This window comes from Embiotoca jacksoni, unplaced genomic scaffold (genome assembly GCF_022577435.1).
Source record: "Embiotoca jacksoni isolate LCO1_2020_lvr unplaced genomic scaffold, fEmbJac1.0.p SCAF_1, whole genome shotgun sequence".
Lineage (NCBI taxonomy): Eukaryota > Metazoa > Chordata > Actinopteri > Embiotocidae > Embiotoca > Embiotoca jacksoni.
The window spans coordinates 16,227,131-16,233,332 of NW_027185229.1; the positions used below are offsets into that span (position 1 = coordinate 16,227,131).

Consider the following 6,202-nt stretch of genomic DNA (forward strand, 5'->3'; position numbering starts at 1 on the left):
ACCTTCATTCTGTATTCAGCAATCTCATTCCTGAAATCATTTCCTCTGAACCACAAGAAACGAAGAAAATTGCGAGAGTCTTCGCTGACAAGGAAACTGTGGAACATTTGTTCAATGTCAGCTATGACGGCTGTGTTTTCCTGTCGGAATCGCAACAGGACTCCAAGCAAAGTGTTGTTCAAGTCTGGGCCGGTAAGTAGCACATCATTGAGCGAGATGCCATGGTATTGGGCGCTAGAGTCAAAAACAACACGGATTTTTCCTGGCTTTTGTGGATGGTATACTCCAAAAATGGGTAAATACCAACATTCTTCTCCTTCTGACAGAGGTGGTGCTAGCTCAACGTGGTCACAATCAAACATTTTCTGCATGAAGGCCACAAAGTGGGCTCTCATTTCTGGTTTCTTCTCGAGAGAATGACAAAGAGAGTTTAAGCGCATTACTGCCTGTTCTCTATTGTTTGGAAGATGTGATCGGGGTGCTTGAAATGGAAGGGGTGCTACCCAGCTGTTACTGTCATCAATGTGCATTTCTCGGTCCATGACTTTTAGGAACTGCCTATCTTCAACAGAAAGGCCCACCTTTTCATCGTCTCGAGTTGTCTCAAAGATGTTCTTTCCGAGAGTGCAGTCACCTGAAGTTGGTTTGAAACTGTTTGAAGAGACCTTCTGCCAAGCTGGCATGGTATGTTTTTCTTTGACATGGATCCGGTTGGGGCATGGAGTCAGGTAAGATGGACGCCCGTTTTCAAGCACACTAGTGCGGAATGAGGCCACCTCTGTTGGTCTGTGGGTAGGTCCCAAACAAACATCTCCGATAATAACCCAACCGAGGTCAAGCCTCTGAGCATAAGGGGAGTCATGTGGACCATTGCGTTGTTCTCGCACCTTATGCAATCGTAGGATGTCGCGTCCCAGGAGAATGAGTATCTGGGCTTCTGGATCCAAAGGTGGTATCTTGTGAGCAATGGATCTGAGGTGAGGGTGATGTTTTGCAACCTCTGGAAAGGGGATTTCAGACCGATCTTCCGGCAGGTCATTGCATTCTATGAGAGTGGGCAGTAGGACGTTAACTGTCCCATCTAAAGATTCAACTACAAATTTGGTTGCTCTTCTCCCTGAGGTCTCTGTGGTTCCTGCACATGTGCGGAGAGTATAAGGAGCCTCTGAACCTTGAATATGAAACAGACTGAAAAAATCGGACCTGGCCAAGGATCTATTACTTTGTTCATCCACCATAATATAGACTCTTTTTGCTCTGTCTGGGTGAGCGTGGGGGTACACCTTGGCCAGAAGGATTTTTGAACAGGATCTGGAGCCTTTACCTATTCCACAGACCTCTGTGCACCTTGAGCTAACAGTTGGCTGAGGCACGTCTCCTTCGTACTCCCCGCCATGCTCTAAAGGGGTGTCGTTACTGACCCATGGAGGAGGTCCAGCATGTAGAGCGGTGACATGACTGTTGTCTCCACATTCAGCACATTTCAAGGTTGCTTTACAGCTCTTTGCAAAATGAGTAGTGGAGGAACAACACTTGAAACATATGCCATTTTCTTTTAGATACATCTTGCGTTCCTCTAATGATTTGGCTCTGAAACCTCTGCACTTCTTTAAGGGGTGAGGCTTCTTGTGAATTGGGCACTGTTTATCAATGTCATTGAGTTTATTTGCTGAAACATTTGTCTGAGAAGCTGACTTGAGGTTAGAAATCAAGCCACCTACTTGAGATCCTGAACTGATTTCTGTCTTGTAAGTTGAAATGTGGCGTTTATCAAAGTCTTGTTTTCTTCCGATATACTCCGACCTTGTAACCACAGGGGTTGTTGAAAGAAAGAAACTTGGGTCGTTTCTTCGTCGTGCTTCATTACATATGAAGCTTGTAAAGAATGCAAATGGAGGGAAGGAAGTATGATGCTCCTCTTTGAACACTGAACCCTGCACAAGCCACTTCTCCTGCAAACCACGAGGGAGCTTTTCAACAACGGGGTTTACACCCCTAGCGGTGTCCAAATATGACAGCCCAGGCAGATTTCCTTGAGATTTAGCAGCCTCCAATTCCTTTAATAAATCACCCAACTGTCTGAGTTTCACGGGGTCATCATGTTTAATTTTTGGGAAGTTCTCTATTTTCTCAAAGAGTGCCTTCTCCACAACTTCAGGAGAGCCATAGCACTCCTCCAAGCGTTCCCAAGCTCTCTGTAGACCTACTGCTGGGTTTGTCACATGTACAGAACGAACTCTTGTTACATGCTCTGCTGACTCACTTCCCAGCCACTTCGTTAAGAGGTCAAGCTCCTCACTGCCAGTTAAGTTTAGTCCACCGATAGCATTGTAGAATGAGGACTTCCAGGCTGCATAATTTTCTGGTTTGTCGTTGAATTTAACAAGGCTGGAGTTCACTAGCTCACGACGTAGTAAATATCTTGTGATTTCACCTACCCCAATTCTGTCGTCGGTTTGTGGGTAATATGCTGCCCTATCAACTGGAGAAGTAGGCTGCTGGCCAAAAGAGGGTTGTGCTAAAGAACTAGAATTAGCCGTTGGGAAATCATGCGGTACAATATGATGCGATTGCGTCTGCCCTTTTGGCTGTGACCTGGAGATGTCGTTTTCCTGACCCATGGAGCTTTGGCAAAACTCAGGTGTTGGGCTTTTGGGCTGTGCTGTTGCATGCGTATCATCATAGTAACCACTCTGAGGCACAGCACTGAGAGGATACCAGTGTGTACTATGGGAGTGATGAGGATGCTCTCTCAACTGCTGGTGGGGTTGTGGGACTGGCAGACATGTACTGAGTTTAGCAGCTCCACAGTCAGAGTTATGCAGCTGGGACTGTTGTTCGACATAGTCATGAGTACGCTGAGCAGCTCCTTCTGCTGTAACCTGAAGGTCCCTCTTACTCCCTCTGCGAGACTCCGGTTCAAGAGCTGCCTCCAGGACCTGAGCCTCTGCTTCAGCTGCTGCTACTTCCCTTTCACAGTTCAGAGTGGACAGCCTAGCCGCTATATGAGCTTCTTTGACTTTTAGTTCTGCCTCCTGTTGTGCAAATGCTGCACGTGCTTTAGCTGCTTGCACCTTAGCACGTGCCACCGCAGCAGCTGTTGTAGCAGATGATTTTGTTTTAGATGTGGAGGCAGAATATTCTGAAAGAGTTAAAAGGGGGCTCGTACATTGAATATGAGCATCCGCGTCTGATTCCTTTTCATCATTCCTCGACATGGTGAAATAAAACAATGGCTCACACAAGCTTCCTTTCCTCTGTGTTGAAGTGCCCGCCGTGAAGTAGCTTTTTTACTATTCTGTCCTCAGAGTAGGTGTCAGACCACACTTCGACAGATAGCGAACATACTGTTGCATAGAGAGTCAGACGAAGAAGTAAAGTTGAATGAACGTTTACTGTTTGTTTTCCTCTTCTCGTGTACAACAATCTTTTTTTTAAAACTGAAATAAGGACAAAATAAATCACTCAATCAGTATATATGTCAAAATAAAATTACATATCTTTTCTGATGTACCACACAGAATAAAACACTGTGCTAAATTACCTTCCTTTTCAACAAACAAGGCATGGCTTGATAATTAACATTTTTGCTGAGTCATCACAATGCTTTACCTTAATTTAGATGCTAAAAAATACTAGCTCCATAAAAAACGTCTCTCTTTATGTTAAAGTTCTATGTAAACATTCAATAAGCAGTACAATTCAGCACACCTGGTATTTTGGTACTCACAAGCATTGCTTCTCAAGGCACTCAATGTAAGAAAGGCAGAGGATTAGCTGCCCACATGTGATCCCTCACCTGTGCTGTGTGCTGGAATCATTGCTCTGGCCACGTCATGTGACCCTATTGGCCAATAAATGAAGAGAAGACTTCTACTGCTAAACTAACTGCAATAACACATGCAACCACCAGGGGGATAAATTAAAATAATCTAAACATCAACCCAATAGACAGAACAGTGACTGTGAGTCCACCGATGATCACAGAGACAGACTCAGTCACACTGACCTGTCAGACTCCGCCATCTGTTATTGTGTCGCAGTGTGATTTCTACATTGCAAATCAGAAGGCATCCAAAGATGTCTCCTGTGTGCTGACACTAACAGGCACTGAGCTGCTGAAGATGGCACATGTCACTTTACCTGCTGAAGTCGAAGTGAGATGTTTTTACACTGTACAGATTGGAGCTATTAATTCTATGTCAGCAGACAGTGATACAACCACCATCACTGTAAACAGTGAGTAACTAATTATAAATATATCATCAGAAAATGCTTTAAATGGATGCAAATATAGTTATTTCACCAAATACTTACTTACTTTTTCAGACCTTCTTCCACCTCAACTGAGAGTGAATACACCAGTGATCACAGAGACAGATTCAGTCACATTAAACTGTCAGATTCCATCTTCTGTGTCTGTGACTGACTGCTACTTTCGCATTTTAAGAGAAAAACCTGCCAAACTCTTCTCTTGTCTAAAGACACTGACAGGAAATGAACTGCTGTCGTTGATGCGTCAAAGCTCACCTGCTAGTGTTGAAGTGACATGTTTTTACCTTTTATCGCATCAATCTCCAGAGAGTAACATGTCCTCCATCACCATACACTGTGAGTAAATATTACTGCTGTGAAGTAATGTAAGGATATCTAACTACAATATCGGTACAAACAACAAAGCTGCTCTTAACATGAGGGTGAGGTGTGAAGAAAATGTTCAGTGTGCATCAGACTTATTCATTTTAAAAAGAAATAGCATCACAGCATTTTTTACTTTGAAGAATATATCGTCCATTTATGTATTCCAACATATGTTTTCATTTTCAGCCCCTCCTCCTGAACTGAGCGTGAATCCACCAGTGATCACAGAGACAGACTCGGTCACACTGACCTGTCAGACTCCTTCATCAGTTCTTGTCGCTGAATGTTTTTTGTACTTCACAAGTCCAAAAACTGCCAAAGAAGTCTCTTGTCTGCACACAATGACAGGAACTGAGCTTCTGTCGATGACACATCAGAGTTCACCTGCTGAAGTTGAAGTAACATGTTATTACACTTTAAAGAACAAAGGACAATATCGATCACCACAAAGTAAAGCAATCCACATCAGCATCCAAAGTAAGTGACTACACTGCCATGCTCTTTATTCTTAGGTGCTGAATATATCGTCCATTTACTTTTTCCAACATGTGTTTTCATTTTCAGCCCCTCCTCCTGAACTGAGCGTGAATCCACCAGTGATCACAGAGACAGACTCGGTCACACTGAACTGTCAGACTCTTTCATCGGTTTCTGTCGCTGAATGTTTTTTGTACTTCATAAGTCCAAAAACTGCCAAAGAAGTCTCTTGTCTGCACACAATGACAGGAACTGAGCTTCTGTCGATGACACATCAGAGTTCACCTGCTGAGGTTGAAGTAACATGTTATTACACTTTAAAGAACAAAGGACAATATCGATCACCACAAAGTAAAGTAATCCACATCAGCATCCAAAGTAAGTGACTACACTGCCATGCTCTTTATTCTTAGGTGCTGAATATATCGTCCATTTACTTTTTCCAACATGTGTTTTCATTTTCAGCCCCTCCTCCTGAACTGAGCGTGAATCCACCAGTGATCACAGAGACAGACTTGGTCACACTGAACTGTCAGACTCCTTCATCGGTTTCTGTCGCTGAATGTTTTTTGTACTTCACAAGTCCAAAAACTGCCAAAGAAGTCTCTTGTCTGCACACAATGACAGGAACTGAGCTTCTGTCGATGACACATCAGAGTTCACCTGCTGAGGTTGAAGTAACATGTTATCACACTTCAAAGAACAAAGGGCAATATCAATCACCACTGAGTAAAGTAATCCACATCAGCATCCAAAGTAAGTAACTACACTGCAATGCTCTTTATTCTTAGGTGCTGACCCCCCCCCCCCCCCCCAAAAAAAAAGGAAAGGAAAGAAAAACTGTTTTAACAAACTGTTCCCATTAAAACCTCATCTATACCAAGAGGTGACGTACGTTTGACAGTTTGATAATTTGTTGAACTAGCTTTATGTCCAGGTCCTTGCTGTTCTGAGTATTGATAGATTTAACTACACTTTGTATTACACATTACACATTGACCTCAGATGACACAGAAAATGTTAATGCTGAATGACAAAGCTGAATTTTAGATGTAAAATGTGGTGATTATGGTATTGTAGGAAA

The 6,202-nt window shown here is 43.2% G+C and overlaps 1 long non-coding RNA gene across 1 annotated transcript; it reads left to right on the forward strand.

Annotated features, from left to right (window-relative positions):
- The first annotated feature begins 4,659 nt into the window (after nucleotides 1-4,659).
- LOC138194312 (uncharacterized) lies at nucleotides 4,660-5,856 on the forward strand. The gene is made up of 3 exons (XR_011177917.1): nucleotides 4,660-5,118; nucleotides 5,206-5,496; nucleotides 5,584-5,856. It is a non-coding gene; the product is annotated as an uncharacterized lncRNA (long non-coding RNA).
- The last annotated feature ends 346 nt before the right edge of the window (nucleotides 5,857-6,202 follow it).